At 44.4% G+C, this 16,764-nt stretch overlaps 1 protein-coding gene across 18 annotated transcripts in view; it reads right to left on the bottom strand.

Annotated features, from left to right (window-relative positions):
- MAGI1 (membrane associated guanylate kinase, WW and PDZ domain containing 1) overlaps positions 1-16,764 on the bottom strand; it is a 630,408-nt gene that overhangs the window by 173,850 nt on the left and 439,794 nt on the right. Inside the window, exon 1 of one of the 18 annotated variants that reach the window (XM_053219110.1) lies at positions 3,944-7,808. The exons of the other annotated variants lie outside the window; for them this stretch is intronic. The gene's annotated coding sequence lies outside the window, so the exon portion shown is untranslated. Of the gene's footprint in view, positions 1-3,943; positions 7,809-16,764 lie in introns of those variants that run through there. 18 annotated transcript variants of the gene reach the window in all.

The raw sequence follows: 16,764 nt of genomic DNA, 5'->3' as shown, positions 1-16,764 counted from the left end.
ATGGAGTTCCTGAGAGGGACCATACTCTGTAGGAGGTGTGGGAGGTCTGTGAAGCCTGCTCCAATGGACAAGAATAGGGTCTTCCTAAAGGCAGTCCTTCCTAAAGGCAGGTCCATGCACCACTTATCACCCACCAATTCCACCTCTTGACATCTCCTCCTCTCCGAAACAAATCTATGCTCATCACCCTACCAAAGCGTTGCAGGCATTTTAATTTAACACGACAAATTCAACAGCCTGTAATAAAGGGTGATGGGGAGGCTAAATATCATAAAAATCCAATCCAATTTCAGGGGAATCAGGTTTTCTAAAACTCTTTGCTTTTATTATTTTTTTTAATGTTTATTTATTTTTGAGAGAGAGAGAGAGAGACAGAGCATGAACGGGGGAGGGTCACAGAAAGAGGGAGACACAGAATCTGAAGCAGGCTCCAGGCTCTGAGCTGTCAGCACAGAGCCCGACGCGGGGCTCAAACTCACGGACCGTGAGATCATGACCTGAGCCGAAGTCGGACGCTTAACTGACTGAGCCACCCAGGCGCCCCTAAACCTTTTTGCTTTTAATTAGTATATGCACATAATGGGTTATGGTACCAAAAAATCAACCAACCAACGAACCAACCAACCAACCAACCAACCAACCAACCCCAAATCCCCTCCTACCCCCCCATGCTACAATTCCTCTCCAAGATAGCTGCTGTCTTCTACACACATGCACATACACGTACTCATTTAAAAACATGCATGGCAATGAATTATAGATACTGTTCAATACATTTGTCTTACTAAACAATATTCACTTGTTCGTGCAATTATTTGAGCAACTAATATGTAGCAAGGACTGTTCTAGGAAGTGCTAAAGAGATGATTAAAACAAAGCTCTCGGGCAACTGAGTGGCTAAGGTAAGCGCCCCACTCTTGATTTCGGCTTAGATCATGATCTCACGGTTCGTGGGTTCGAATCCCACAGTGGACTCTGCACTGAGAGCACAGACCCTGCTTGGAATTCTCTCTCCCTCTCTCTGCCCCTCCCTGGCTTGCGTTCTCTCTCTCTAAATAAATAAATTAATTTTTAAAAAGTTCTTGCCTTCTTGGAATTGGTATCTCCATGCATATCAGCATATAAACACCCTCTTAGTATTACAGGAACCGTACTTCCACCCTATTGTAAATATGTGCTACAATTTCTTTAACTGGCCATTCAGGTAGTTTTCCAGTTAACACATTCTTTTTTTTTTTTTTTTTACAAACATTGGTTTTACAGAATCCTTTTCATTTGTAAACCAGTATTTTGGCCCACCTCTAAACAGCTGTTTGAAACATGTTAATTCCATGTCAACACTGTATTTTGAAAAATGTTTCATCCAATGATTTCTTTCCACTTACCAACATCTATAAAACCACACTGGAGAAGATATTCATTTTGTACTTGTTTAACTAAGTTAAGACTCCAGCCGATTGTTCATAACAGTTTAGCAAAATATGCTACAGTTCTCGAGAGCCTATGAAGAAAGTAAATGTCACAGTCAATTCATTTTATTCCTGTTGCAACTGTTAGGGGTAGTGCTAATTCTTCCAGCTGGTTTTCAGACAGCTTTAAAATTAAATTTGAAGTTTCCCTAGCCCTTAAAAGTCAGAGTGATTGCTCTGCCAAGAGAAACAGAAATCTTACTGAACAAACAAGAATCCACTGAATTCTTATTTCAAATGTAGATGGTATGTGCTGTGTGTGTGTGTGTGTGCGTGGGGGGAGTCACATAAGCACCCACGTACACACATGAACATGACTGCAGGTGTATAAGCAAATTCTTGAAGCTAATATTCGTCAACCTATGATGCACTGCAGCCCAGGGAATTATGCTGAACCATACTAATACAGATAATACAAAATAAAAAGGACCTAATACAGGAGCCTATATCGAATTACAAAGAACTAACCTCCAGAGCAACACTTGGTGAACACTAATGTGTGCCAGGCTGTGTGCTATTTTAAGTACATCTTCTCATTTGGTTGCAGAACCCACTTAACAGATGTGAAAACTGAGGCTTGTAGAGGTTCAAGTATTTTGTCAACTTCATGCAACCCCGCAGGGCTAAAGTTGAACAAGAATGCAGGCAGCCTCCGTTTTAACATCTGTGACTGGCCGTGACACTGTGCTCTCACAACTCCAAAATACATCTACTAAGAGCTGTTTACAAATTATGCGCTAGGCATATTATCTTCATTCCTATGCAACATACCATATAGGATTTATACAGGCTAACTCACAGCTGTACATGCTGGATCCAAGATTTGACCTAAATCTGACTCCACAGTTAGTGGTGTTTTGTTTTGTTTTGTTTTGTGTTTTAATCTACCGCATGGTGCTCCAGAATGATGTCATGGAGAAGTTTTACTGCCCACCTTCTGCCAAGAGGTGGTGTTAAGAGCGGCTCTAGAGGGAGACTGCTGAGAATCACACCCCAGCATAGCGTTGGGGTTGCTGTGGACACTGGACAAGTTCGTCTCCCCATGCTTCAGTTTATTTGTTAAATGGGGACTCTTGGTGGCTGTACCTACTGAAGAGCACACTCTCTGGGAGCCGCGGATGGGCATCCGGTCATGCTTAGGCACCCTTACAGCTCACTGCTATCCTCATTCTATAATAGGGCTGTCTTCACCCAACATTCTATTCCACTGACAAGACCAACTCAGGGCAGAGCCTCAGGTTGAAACACACCACAAAGTGTAGAAAAAGCCAACTGTGGAGCTTCATTATCAGGAAAAAATTAAGGACAACGATCAACGGAAGAGTAAGTGCAGTAACCGAGGCATTTCCAAACTCTTATTCAAGAGCTTCTCAGGCAAAGTCTCAAACAACCCCCCAACCCAGACTGCAACCCGCACGGCCCAGTGATGTAGGTCCGCTGGGGCCTGTCGTAAGACACTGCTCGTGGCAGAAAGGCATGACTGCCAAGAGTTGCATTTCCTGTGAGCGGGCAGGGAAGCCATGAAAACTAGAGCACGGGGTATTTGGGGGGCATCCCAGGTGAAATGGAGCCTTCCTGGCCTCCAAGCAACCTTTTGCTCAGAGATGAGGAACCCCAGTAGGGGAGGGGCGGCGAGGGCTGACAGACTGCGAGCCCAGGAGATGTGGGGTGCCCTACCATCCTGTTCTCTGGGTTGGGGACCTCCACAGGCCGGAGGGTGGGGGGAGAAAGACGGCTCTCCAATGGGCCTCTACACAAAAGGGCCTCCTCCTTTTCCGTCCTTCTCCACGTTCTCCAGCTGAGCCCAGTTTTACGCAAACAACACCGTTTAAGCAGCTCAAAGCCCAGGCTAAGGCAGGGCTGGGGGTGGCGGGGGGGGGGGGGGAAGCCAACAGTTCATTAAGTGGCAGCAGGCCAGTGGAGTGGGGACGGCGGGAATGGAGGCAGCGAGGGGGAAGGGACCCTGGCTCCGAAGCCCCTGGAGGCTAAGCGCGGCATCCTCCCGCGGACCCCCGCCCTCCAGCGGCGCGAGCCAGGTGGATCCCGGCCGCCGGGTCGGCCGCCACCTGCCCCCGCGCGCCGGCCGACACGGTCCCCGCGCGCCGGCCTCGCAGCCCAGCCGTGCGGGCCGAGATGCTGGCCCGGAAAACATGGCTGGCTGGAGCATCCGCGGGCGCGCGGCGCGGGAGCCCTTCCGGGGGGCCGCGGCCGGCGCCCGCAGGGAGAGGTCGGAGGTGGGGAACTTGAACGCTAGGGCTGGCGGCAAGTGCAGCGCGTTCCAGCCGCTCCCCGGCGCGGCTCCTCCCTCCCTCCCCTTCCCTCTCCTCCTTTTTCTCCGTCGTCCCCGCTTCCCCCTTCCCCACCGCCGCCCTGCCACCTTCCTTCCTCCCTGACCCCCGCCCCTCCCCTGCTGCCGCTGTCACTTCCAAGCCCAAGGACGAAACCCGCCCGCCGGCCGGCCGGCGCGCGGTTACCTGCGGGCCCCGAGCGGCCCCGAGGTCCGCCTCGGTCACTGCCGGCGCCCAGGCGCGCGCTCGGCCGCCGCCCGCCTCATCCCCGCGCGCGTCTGAGCCGCCCGGCGGCAGCTGCTCCTTTTATGGGGCCGGCAGCGGAGGCGCTGCTCAGCGTCCCCAGCCCGCTCCCTGGGGCGGCGGCGGCGTCAGCGCGCGCTATTCACTCTCGGGGGCCGCGGCGGGGTCCGCCGGGGCTTAGGCGGGGTGGGGGGTGGGGTGATAAACGCGGCTTTCAGGGCACCCAGCGGGGGGGTGGGGGGGTGGGGGGGAGGGGTCACGTGGTCCAGGCCCAGGGTAGCCAGGGCCATAGGGACCCACCAGGAGTTGCTGCAACCTTGGCAAAGGATGGGGGGACGCAGGTCCGAGAGGGGAGTCGGATTTACATTAAAATCTATAGCAGGAGTAAAGCGGCACCTTCTATCAATCATCATGCCCATCGCCATCAGAATTCTATTACTCACCGTAAGTTATAAAATAGCGCCTGCCACTCTACTAAGTGATTATTAGGCGCCAAGATATGCTCTACAGGTGTACATCCTTTCAAAAGCGCTGTGCCGGTATTCAGTCCACCATCTCCACTTGCATTAATACAAACCCAATCACATCCGCACTCCTTTGGAAACCTATGTGGGCGCCAATCCATGGAATAAAAGCTAACCACCTTAGCTTAGCCTTCAAGGCGCCTTCAAAAATCTATCCTGACCCTACCCTCCAGCCCCAAAGCCGATGCATGGCACCCTCACGCAACCCTAGAAAGGGGTAACTCTGTCTTCCCTTTGAAAGGTAAGAAAGACCCAGCTCAGACCCGTTAAGCAACAGCGACAATCACTCAGCTAAGAAGTGCCTGGGGCAATGTCCCAAGTCAGTCCAAGGTCAAAGTCCTAGGTCTTGGTCTCCCCATACTGCCTTTTGTAAACTTTGAAAGCCAAGAGGGCATGCTTTTTGAATTTTAGAAGTTATTTCACCTTTTATCTGGCAAGGATGAAACCTAAAGAAAATTGGGACTCCCTTGTCCAAAAAGAAAAAAAAAAAATCCTGTAGCGCCTCCTTTGAACCTGTCACCTCAGGCCAGCACTTGCTTTTAGTTCATATAGAATTTTATTTCTAATTTCAGGTGGATCATGGCAATAATGAGTGAGTGGGGCATTCATGAAAAGTAATCAATTGTACTACATTGGGATTGCCCCCCAGCAGGCTCACATCACTGCCTGGGACAGCAAATCATCCTCCAGAGAAGAAGCCAAAAAGCAATTATATGATATACTTTACATAGTATCAAAAGGATTTGTCTATATGAATCATAGAAGCAGGGGACAATAAAATCCACAGCGTAGGTCTGAAGCAGACCTCAAGGGTGTGGAAATGCATTAACCAAATGAGCAAGTAACATCACATTTACATGAGTGTCTTTTTTCCCCCTCTTTTCAAAGCAGCCACGGGGCGGGGTGGGGAGTATTTGACATGAGGGCTTCCCCAAAGCTAAACTGGTACAATTTCCTTATGCGGAGCTCATCTGAGGACTAGATAAGCCTGATTCTGATAAGATGCTGAAAAGGAATGTCTAAATTAGTAACTCCAAAAAGGTGGGAGTGGCGGGGGTGGCTGAAATACTCCTGTTGAAGTGAAAGTGATTTTCAATTCTGAATAATTATATTAGGTCATTCAGTGTGTAGAATGGAATGTCTGTAGTACACAGTGTTCCTGCTGAGAGAGTTCTCAAAGGCTGAGTGTTAGAAGGCAGAAAGTCTGTCACGAAGAGCCATGAAGCACCCAGCTCTCCATGAAGAAGGCTGGAGTAGCGCTTGCACAGGTAATAGGGCTTGTAGTGTGTGTGTGTGTGTGTGTGTGTGTGTGTGTGTGTCCCTATTTCCCAACATTACCATTTAACTATGCCAAGTTTTATAAGCTTCAAAGGGGATGGGAAAAGAAGAATTAAAAGCAAAGGGAAACAAACAAAACCCCCCCCCCCTTTATAGGACTCTAAAAAATGTGATTTACAGAAAGAAATATTTGAACCCACATCCAAAAGAAGCTTGCCTCTAACATGGGGGTGGAAAAGTGGCTTATCCTTTGAAGCAGCCAGCAACATTCCTAACCATGCTCCGATTCTGAGCTACATACACAACTTCTCATTTCCTGTGCACCCGTGGTGGATTTTCTTAGAAGCCCTCTCAATGCTGCCAGTAAATGCCACTGGGAACAAGAAAATGAGGACATGGTTGGTGATGTCACCATTCTTTTGTCTATCTCCACTCGTATATATGAAAATGGGCTTCTTTCTAGCCTTTCTTGGGCCCTGATCCTCTGAACTGCTTCCTTTGGGAAGGTCCTGTGAAAGCCGAAGTTTGCATTTGCCTGTAGAGGTAGTTTGGCAAATCTTAACTAATTCTGTAGCCACTCTTAAACTTTCAACGTATCTCAACCAGATGTACCTGTTAGGGATTGATAAGGATTAGGAGATGAATTAAGAGATTTTGTGTAATATGCTGACCAATTCCTGTTCACAGATGGCAAATGTGAAATTTCTTAGGGACAGGAAACTACATCTTTGTACAACTTGGGGTTTTTGCTTATCCACACGGTACAGTAATACATCTCAGGTAGGTTTAGCCCCCACCTCAGACATGAAACAGTAGTTCTTCTCTATTGGATAAATAGCTCCTCTATTGGAAAAGAAAAGAAAAAAGAGGCACCTACATTATCTTTCCCTCAATTGCATTATCACCATGACATCTCAACCAACAATAGTAGCTGTTTTTTTTCCCCATGCCCCTCAAAATGCATGGAAAAAATAAGCCTGATTTAATCTATCAGCTATGCCTCCTGTAACAATATTAGTCATATGTTTGGGGTTTGAGTTGCTAGAGGCTATTTCTACATCAAACTCAACTGGCCACCCAGAACTCATTTTCTCTGTGGTAGGTATGAGCCTTGTCCTACATTGTATGTGGTCGGTGTTGTTTTTTTTTTTTTTTTGAAGTGCAAACATCATGGCTCTAACATCAAACAGAATTAATTCATTTGGGCTTTGAAATCTTTTTCTTAAAATATAACATCCTTTTCTCTTTTATTCATTCAACACATACTTTTAGAGTGCTCCCTATGTGTTGTGTTCAGTATTCTGGGCCCTGGAGATGCAAAGGTAAACAGACAAAAGGCCCGGTGTTCATGTGATTATATACCCATAGTATGGGTATTATATGGGTATATTATATACCCATACATGGATATATACCCATGACTAGGATCCTAACGTTCAGTATTACAAATGTGTTCAGAGCTGATCCACAATTATTAACCCTAATAATGGGATACCAAATCAAGACATTCCAATGAATGAATAAGCCTAGAAAAGTTTTCCTTGGTTTTAGGATAGGCTATGTATTTTTTTCTATTGACTGTCTAATTGGTTTTTAGTATAAGGCTACACAGTGACAGGGATGTTCACTGGATCTGGGACTTGGGAATTTACCCACCTTGGGTGGATATCCCTAGTCCTCGCTGTGACTTTGGGCAAGTTACTCAATCCCACTAATTTCGTGGTTAACTCATTTGTATTCTTCCATGGGGACAATAAGATAGGGGAAATAAATTAAATGAGATAATATAGGAAAATCATTTGGCCTAGATAAGTGTTTCTCAACTTTTTTTCATTGTTACTCCCACCAATGAGCTTTTTTTTTTTTAGATTTTTTCTCCCTCAATCAACTCCCTCTTCCATTAAAATTTAAATAACACTGGTATGCTGTATGTCTGTTTATGTATAAAGTAGGGGTATGCCTGCAATACCTATGAAGAGTTAAGATCCACCCTCCGCCAAGAAGCACTGTTTGCCCCATTGAAAAAGCATGGTCTAGAGTCTGACATGTAGTTCTGGTTAAATATTAGCAAATAGAAAAGCTGCAGTAAGCAAATTAAAATAAATATAAGACCCTATGTCTCCAAACAAGAGAAGGATGTATAGTCCGGTAAAAGGACGCCATGGGGCACATCAAGTCTGATACCCAGGAAGCTGAAGACCAAGCATATGGAGGCTGGGGTTGGACCCAAAACAAGAAGACCATCTTGCTAATGGGAAAAAGGCAAGACCCAAAGCAGCAGGGCAGCTGACAAGGAATGATGACAACTCTTAGCAGTCAGCTATGGCTATTCATCACTTGCACATGCAAAGAACCAGGACCACACCCAAGTGCTTCAGGATTGACGTGTTTGCACACAGGTCTCCTTGCGTGAAAACTCTTCACTTCTGTTCCTGCAGGGGTCACCACTCCACCAAGCCCACCAAAAGTTGCTTTTGTTTCACGAGGTCTTTAGGAGCCGTCAGTCATCAGACAAACCTAAAGTGAAGGACCTTCTACAAAATAACTGACCACAGTTCTTCAAAAGTGTCAAGTTCATAAAAGATAGGGAAACTTAGGAACCATCCCAAACTGGAGATGACATGACATGACATGGCAACAGAGTACAACCTGGGATCCTACATTGGATCCTGTAACACAGAAAGGCATCAGTGGGGAAAAGATGGTGAAATCCAAATAGCCCTGAGTTTACTTAGTAGTGTGCCAGTGTTCATTTCTTGGTTGGATCATTGTACCATGGTTACGTAAGATGGCATATCATTAGTGGAAACTGGATGGGCGATGTATGGAAACATTCCCCACCCTATTTTTTGCAACTCTTCTCCAAGTCTAAATTATTTCCAAACAAAAAGTTAAAAAAAACAAAAAAGTGGTGATGTGCTCATTTATTTTTGCAACAAGTGTGTCCTGAGGGCCTGCCCCCTGATTGGCTCTTCCAATGGCTTGGTTATTAGCAATGAACTAAACAAGATAAAAGCCCCCAGCATCACAGATAACATTATGCTCTAGGTATGTCTATCCTCCTCAGAATACCTATGGGCCTTATCTTGTCTACTATTGACGTGGCATTCATGTCTCCATGGTGGGAGTGCAAACTGTTCAGGGGCAGGGTATAGCTCCTATCCTTTACCTTTCACCCAAGGGACTAGATACGGAATGAGAGCTCTTACGTCTTTGCCTGGCTTATAAACCATGCCTACAGGGCTGGGTATGCAGTAGATCTTTGACAGGTGAGAGTAGGTGCCATTTTAAAAAATATGGCAGCCTTGGCACAGAGCCTAGAACAAAGGAGGTGTTCGGTTAACATATTTATTGTCTGGAATACAAGAGTGATCAGCTGTTGGTCCCCTTAGACTCTCAACTGCTTTATGGCATGTAGTGCTTAATTCTTTGACAAGTAAGAGTATATGTGTGTTTGTATGTGTGTTAAAGAGATTGTGTGGGAGTCTGTTAATGAATTAGTTTCTGAGGTAGTGGGAAGGAGGAATAGAGATCTGAACCAATACATCCTCACGCTTCAAAAACTAATTAAGCTGGGATTTAAAAGATTTCAACAACTTGCTCTAGAAGACAAGAATGATAATCAAAAGAGAAACCCCAAGAATTTCCTGTCATGTTTTGCCAGACTTTAGCTATTCACACGTAAATTAAAACAAAAAACAAACCCTGTCGTATGGTTCTAAAAATGCAGCATGCTTTTGGGAGTCTGAGTGGAAATACATTTTTCTTGGCAAAGACCTCCCTGCTCGTCCCGGTACCTGAACCACCTGACACACTTCCTGAGTGCATGCAATGATATCTCTAAGTTCAAGGTCATTTCTGTCATGCATTCTATACACCTGGTCCTCTTCCAGGGATCACTCTATTAGTGAATGTCACCTCCCTCCATCCCATTCTAGAAGCCAGAACCTCAGCAATCATCTTGAATAGCTCCTTCAATACATCTCTAAATTCTGACAAATCTCCCTCCTAAGTATATTTCATGTCCATCCACTATGAACTTTACTGCCAATGTTCTCATTCACCATGATCTTTAGCCTGGACAACTATAATAGCTTCTGAACTGGCTTCCCTACCTATAATCCATTCTGCTCACAGCAGGCAGAGAGATCTTCAAAGGAGGAAAAAAAAAAAAAAAGGAAATCTGATTATGTCTTTCACCAGCTTACGTCTCCAAAGAACAAAATCCTTACTTTGACCTAAAAGGACATGTATGATCTGGTCCCTGCCAACCTCTTCAGCACCATCTCTTAGCAAATGATTCCCAGCTCTTTCTGCTCTATCCAAGCTGGCCATCATTCACGGTTTCAAAACATACCATGCTCTGATTACCCAGGAAAGGCTCACTACCAGATCACCTGCACTCCACCTACTTATTCATCCTTGTATTTCAGCTTGAGCAGCACCTTCTCAGAAAAGCGTGCCAACAATTCCCAGACTCCGCAAACTGGGTAACCTCCGAGAGAACCCTTAATATCTATTTTCTGGTTTTGAGACTCTTAAGTATTTACCTGCAGTACACCCACACATTCTGTGTGCGGCCACCAGAATGTAGGAGACGTGATGGAATGTGTCACTTTCAAGGTTTGGTTATAAGACACTATCACTCCATCTTGGCTGTCTTCCTTTTCTACTCTTTGCTCCGGGGGAAGTCAGCTCTTATGTCTCGAACAGCCCAGAACTGAAGCCTCCTGCCCAGAGCCATGTAAGTGATCTTCAAAGAACATCCTTCAGCCCCAGTCAAGTTTTCAGATGACCGCAGCCCCAGCCCATAGCTTGGCTGCATCCTCATGAGAATTCTTGAGCCATGACCACCCAGTCATACCATTCCTGGCTTCCTGAGCCTCTGAAAGTGTGTGAGATTACACAGCTTTGTTGTTTTAAGTCGCTAAGTTTTGGGGGTGATTTTGAGGGTAATTTCTTACACAGTAGATAATGAGATACTTGGCTAGATGCTGCTGTGATACCCTCTTACAGAGCCTCATCCCTCCCCTTCCTTGTGCATATTCCATTTGGTAATGATATATTTACTGAAGTAAATCGATTAATATCGGTCTTTTTCGGTATCGTCTCTCCATCTCCCTACAGCATTTCTAGAACTTTACACCAGGCAAAAGTGGGCCATCAAAACATGAGGTAATTTTCTTGTCATCGTCCGACATCTAGAAGGCTTTCCTTCAATAGCATAATCACCTTGCTAAGTTACCTTTTGGTAGGGAGTCACCACACATAATGTAAGCCCTAAAATTAGCCAGTAATTAATGTGAGCTCTCCATGTAGACAAGTCCCCCAGCCACAACCTCATCCACCATTAATGTCACTCTACAGCATACCTTCAATGGGGCACACCTGGTGCCAAACTGCTGTCCACCCAAGAGACTATTAGTAACAATAAAACAGCATCTGATCCAGATCTGGCCAGACTGCAGTGTCTCTTCTGTCGCTGTCTTGCGGATCCATAGAAGTCCAGGGCACTAAAAGGCTTTCTCACCCTTGAAGGATAACTATCACCATTCCCCATGTTGGGTACAATGTCTTCCTAAACACTAGACGTAGATGCTATCAAAGCCCCACCAGGGGACTAAGGGCCCCTGTACCTAAAAGTTTTTATTTTTATTTGGTTGATTTTCATTCCACACAGATGACAACCATTTTGCTGGCCTCCCCTCTTTAACATTCAGACTACTGGTCACAAGTGGAATCATTCGGTAAGTAAAATACAGCCAGTCATAACGCAAAGATACATGACCGAATTAACACACACTGTTCACCCAAAGCTGGTGATAGATTGTATTTTCTCCTTCCACCATTCCCTCTCAGCCAGTTCCCCGAATTCAGGTCTTGTGGTTAGAGAAAGCCCACATTTCACTTCAAGAAACACAAAGGTTTAGCCATTGCTTCCACAGGGTTGACTGCAAAGGCAATGGTTGTTCGGTCTTGCTTCAATATACATTTTCAATAGGGTGCTTGCTTTAGACAAAATCAAATTTAGCATCCCATCCGGATAATATTCAGATAGGCTTTCCAGTGGAGGAGCCTAGGAATATGCATTTTAACCAGTAATTCCTGAAGAGGACTGTGTTACCGGGTTTGCATGTGACCTAAAATCCCTTCCTCTGTAATGAGCTACGATCTCCCAAATGCACACATTTGCTCTAATACAAGGGACAGAAAACTGACAACAGTGAAATTTTGGAAGCAAAGAGCAGTGGGAACTTCAGTCCCAAGTCCTACTTACGCTCCTCAAAGAACTGAAAGGAACAGACGATACACATACCACATACCAGATAGCTCAAATGCTTTTCATAATAGATGAGGGTTAAAAGAAAATTCACATAACAATAAAAATAACTACTCTTTTTGGAGTTTACTTTCCTTAGTGAACTCACAAATAAGGAACCAACTTTAATATCTCCTTGAGAATATCTCCTTCCGAAGGTGAGCATTTGAGGCAATTACCAGGAAGGGTTTTTTTTTTTTAAATGTTTATTTATTTTTGAGAGAGAGAGAGCATGAGCCGGGGAGGTGCAGAGAGAGAGAGGGACAGAGGATCCAAAGTGGGCTCCACACCGACAGCAGAGAGCCCAATGCGGGGCTCAAACTCACAGACCATGAGATCATGACCTGAGCTGAAGTGGGACATTCAACCAACTGAGCCACCCAGGAGCCCCTCCAGGAATATTTTTTACGTCACTTATCATTATAAAAAATTGTATTCCTTGGGGCGGCTCAGTCAGTTGAGCGCCAGACTTTGGCTCAAGTCATGATCCGGCAGTCTGTAATGTGAGTTCAAGCCCCACCTCAGGCTCTGTGCTGACAGTTCAGAGACTGGAGCCTGCTTCGGATTCTGTGTCTCCCTCTCTCTCCACCCCTCCCCTGCTTGTGCTCTGTCTCTGTCTCTCTCAAAATAATAAATAAACATTAAAAAAAAAACCTCTACTATTCCAAAGTAGAGGATTGCATATTCTTTTTTTCAAATGTTTATTTATTTTGGGAGAGAGGGGGAGAGAAGGGGGGGAGGAGCAGAGAGGGAGGGAGACAGAGAGAATCCTAAGCAGGCTCTGCCCTGTCAGCTCTGAGCCCCACATGGGGCTCAATCTCAGGGACAGTAAGACCATGACCTGAGCCGAAATAGTGGGGATGCTTAACCAAATGAGCCCCCCAGGCACCCCAGGAGTACATATTCTTTACACATTTCTTTGCCACTATTTCTTGTATCATCAAGGGTCATGATGAAGAAGTGTTTTTGACGCCAACTTCCAGCCTACTTTAAACAAACCTACCTGAAAATTCGAGGGACATTTCTATGTGACTGTCTGATTCTGTAGTACATTCACTTTTCAAAATACCAATTATCTACAGGAAAATATTCACCTAGATGTCACTTCAATGTACTTTTAATTTTTTTCCCTTTTGTCTCTGTTGGAATATATTTATCTCTAATATTCCTATGGTTCTTGCTTAGTATAGGTCTGGTGCTGTGATTTAACTCAATATTTCTTTTAACCTGCCCCAAAACCCCACAAAAGAGAGATATTGCGTTTCCCTTTTTATAGATCAGAAAATGGAGGCTCAGAGAGTTTACAATTCTTGTCTAAGTTCACAGGGCTCATGGGTGATGAACCAAGATTTAAATCAAATCTGAATGTTCCAACAATCCAATTCCTGGGTATATACCCAAAGGAAATGAAATCATTATCTCAAAAAGATATCTGCACTCCCATGTTCCCTGCAGTTTTATTCACAATAGCCAGGATATGGAAACAACTCAAGTGCCCAAGATAGATGAGTTGACAAAGAAAATGTGGCACGTGTGTATACAGTTATATAGCAGGATTTCCTTCTTTTTATGGCTGAATAATATTCCCTAATAGGATCCTCCACTTTCCATATGTGACAACACAGATGACCCTGGAGAACATGATGCTACATGAAATAAGCCAGATACAGAAAGACAAATGTTGTGTGACCTCCTCCATATGACAGAATCTAAAAGAGTCACCCACATAGAACCAGAGAGCAGGACAGGGCTGAGTGATGGGAGATGTTGATCAAAGGGTACAAACTTCCATAATAAAATGAATAAGTTCTGGGGAATCTAATGTACAGCATGGCAACTATAATTAACAATACTGTATTGTATACTTGAAATTTGCTTAAAGAGCAGCTGTTTTAGAATATTCTCCCCACACAACAAAAGTAACTGTGTGAGGTCATGAATGGATTAATTAAATTGATTGGGGCAGTCATTTCTCAATGTATATTCAAGCGTCACCTTGTATACCTTAAATCTATACGATTTTTATTTGTCAGTTATACCTCAGCAAAGCTGAAGAAAAAAGAAGACAAATATGACTTCAAAGCCCATTTTTTTGGACAAAATACACATACATATATAACATTAAAAATAGGGCGTTGCGATGAAAACATAAAGAATTCCCTGTAACACATAACAATATTGATGGTTTTTGAAAGAAAGCACGTGTGCACACATGTGCAAGCATGGGAGGGGCAGAGGGAGCAAATTGTAAGCAGGCTCCACGTCCAATGTGGACCCCGACATGGGGCTCCATCCAGCGACCCTGAGATCATGACCTAAGCCAAAATAAAGAGTTGGACGCCTAACTGACTGAGCCACCCAGGCGCCCCTCAAGGTTGATTTTCAGTTATTTAAAAACGGTTGTTTATTTTTGAGGTGGGGGGGGAGAGAGGGAGGGAGGGAGGGATTCCCACCACGTGCACAAGTCGGTGAGGGGCAGAAGGAGAGGGAGGGAAAGAATATCAAGTAGGCTCCAGGCTGTCATCAGCTCAGAGCCCAATGTGGGGCTTGATCGCATGACCCCGGGATCATGATGTGAGCCAAAATCAAGAGTTGGACACTCAACTGACTGAGCCACCTAAGGTGATTTTCTGTTACTTCAGAGAGAGTGATGCATCACTGCCACTAAATCAGTCTCTCTTTAATTACAAGTTGGTTCGCAAGGATGGTGCAATAAAAAATATACTCCTATCACTTATTCCATCCTTTAATAAAGAGAGACTACAACTGCTAGACCAAGTTCTAAAGACCATTTTGGACTCTAAAGGAGCCAGCAACCTGCAATTAATTTAATGGGATTAAAGGAAATGTGGACTGTGTCCTACAACTACACTGCCAGACCCAGAAAGATGGACCCCTGTAACCTACACTACCATGAAGATAAAGTCAAAGCCACCAAATGAAACCTATCTCGTACAAAGCCACATGTAGCCACCATTCCTACTATGGTGCCCCCTAAAGACCTGGAGAGGCATGTAGCAAATCTCCAAGTGCTTGGGAAGTCTGGGATGAAGACCGCTTTGGTGATTAATCCAGATAGAAACTGTTTAAGTCACTGATTTAAATGTCAAAGTGTGTGAGGTGACCCAGTGAGAGAAATTTTTCCATCAGGACAAATGAAGCCCACGTTTTGGAAATGCTCAAGCCAGTACATCCTTCCTGTGGTAATTCTTATTGACACAGCACATCACGGACGGCAGATACGTAGAGAAAAGATAAAAACAAGCTGTTGAGGGCACTTCAGTGTTAGACCTGTGCTTTCCCTATTTCTTTAATGGACTCTGGTATCTGAGGGTTTTATCAAGACTTTATACCTCCAGGTAGAAAAAGCTTTTATAAATCTTCAAATGCTATTAAGAAAACTTAGAAAGTATAACAATGATTTTTTTTTTTCTATCAACAACTCACCCCTATTTGGCAGAGCTTTGAGTTACAGAGATCGTTTCGCTAAAGTATTTTGAGAGTTTTCTTCCCCACCTCCGTATCTGTATTCAACTCTCTTATCTTCAACACCAGGGCACTCAGATTAGCTATGGCTGGGGCAAATGAAAAGGGACCTCAGCCAGGCCAAAGTGGAGGACACTAGCAAAGGTTTGAGACTTAAGGGAGAATCTATAAACTCAAAAATTTAAAAAGTTCGACTTTACATATTTTTACAAAGAAAAAAAAAAAACACCATGCAGAAAAATCCAGACTCAAAAAGCAACATTCAAAGGTGTGCTTAGCTTAGCTTGAGGCCAAAGGAATGTCGAGTGTTTAGGACCTGGTTCTGAAGGATTCATTAACCCCGTAAAATCAGAGGCAAACTGTGGGAATATTCCCTCCTGGGCACTGTTGGTTGGAGAGGGTTGATGGATTTCATCCTACTAGAAAAGACATCTGACATTCCCCAACGAAATAAGAATGAAGTTCTGGTTTCCTCTAGAAAAGACTCAGAACCTTAGGATGTTCAAGCTGAAAGGGCCTTTATATGTAATTTATGTCAAGAGTCTCATTTTATACATGAGGAAACTGAGACACACAGATGTGATGTTTACTACCTTCATTTAAAGAAGCTAACCTGAGGGGCACCTGGGTGGCTCAGTGGGTTGAGCATCCAACTCTTAATTTTGTCTCAGGTCATGATCTCATTGATCATGAGATCGAGTCCCCTGTCAGGCTCTGTGCTGAGAGCACGGAACCTGCTTGGGATTCTCTCTGTCCCTCTCCCTCTGCCCCTCACCCACTCATGCACGTACATGCTGGCTCTCTCTCTCTCTCCTTCTTAATCTCTCTCTAAATAAACTTCAAACAAAAAGAAGCTAACATGAGTTTTTCACTTTCTAAATCAAGCCACTGCTTTATGAAATTTTATTAATACATTTAGGCAGATTCCCTTGGCCAAACCACAGCTGAACAGACATATCTACCTCAGCTCTAACAAGCAATCACATGCACTTAACATATTTCTGTTATTCAACATTATTAACATTTAATTTTTTTGCGTTTATGTTAATAACATATTTCTTAGAAAATCAAATCGTAAAACATACCATGTTAATAAAATGTGGAAAACTGAGCACTTTAGAATGATGAAAAAATGATACTGCCAAAAAGTAAGGCCT

Source organism: Acinonyx jubatus, chromosome A2, assembly GCF_027475565.1.
Source record: "Acinonyx jubatus isolate Ajub_Pintada_27869175 chromosome A2, VMU_Ajub_asm_v1.0, whole genome shotgun sequence".
NCBI classification, from domain to species: Eukaryota; Metazoa; Chordata; class Mammalia; order Carnivora; family Felidae; genus Acinonyx; species Acinonyx jubatus.
This window is presented reverse-complemented; position numbering and strand designations above follow the sequence as displayed.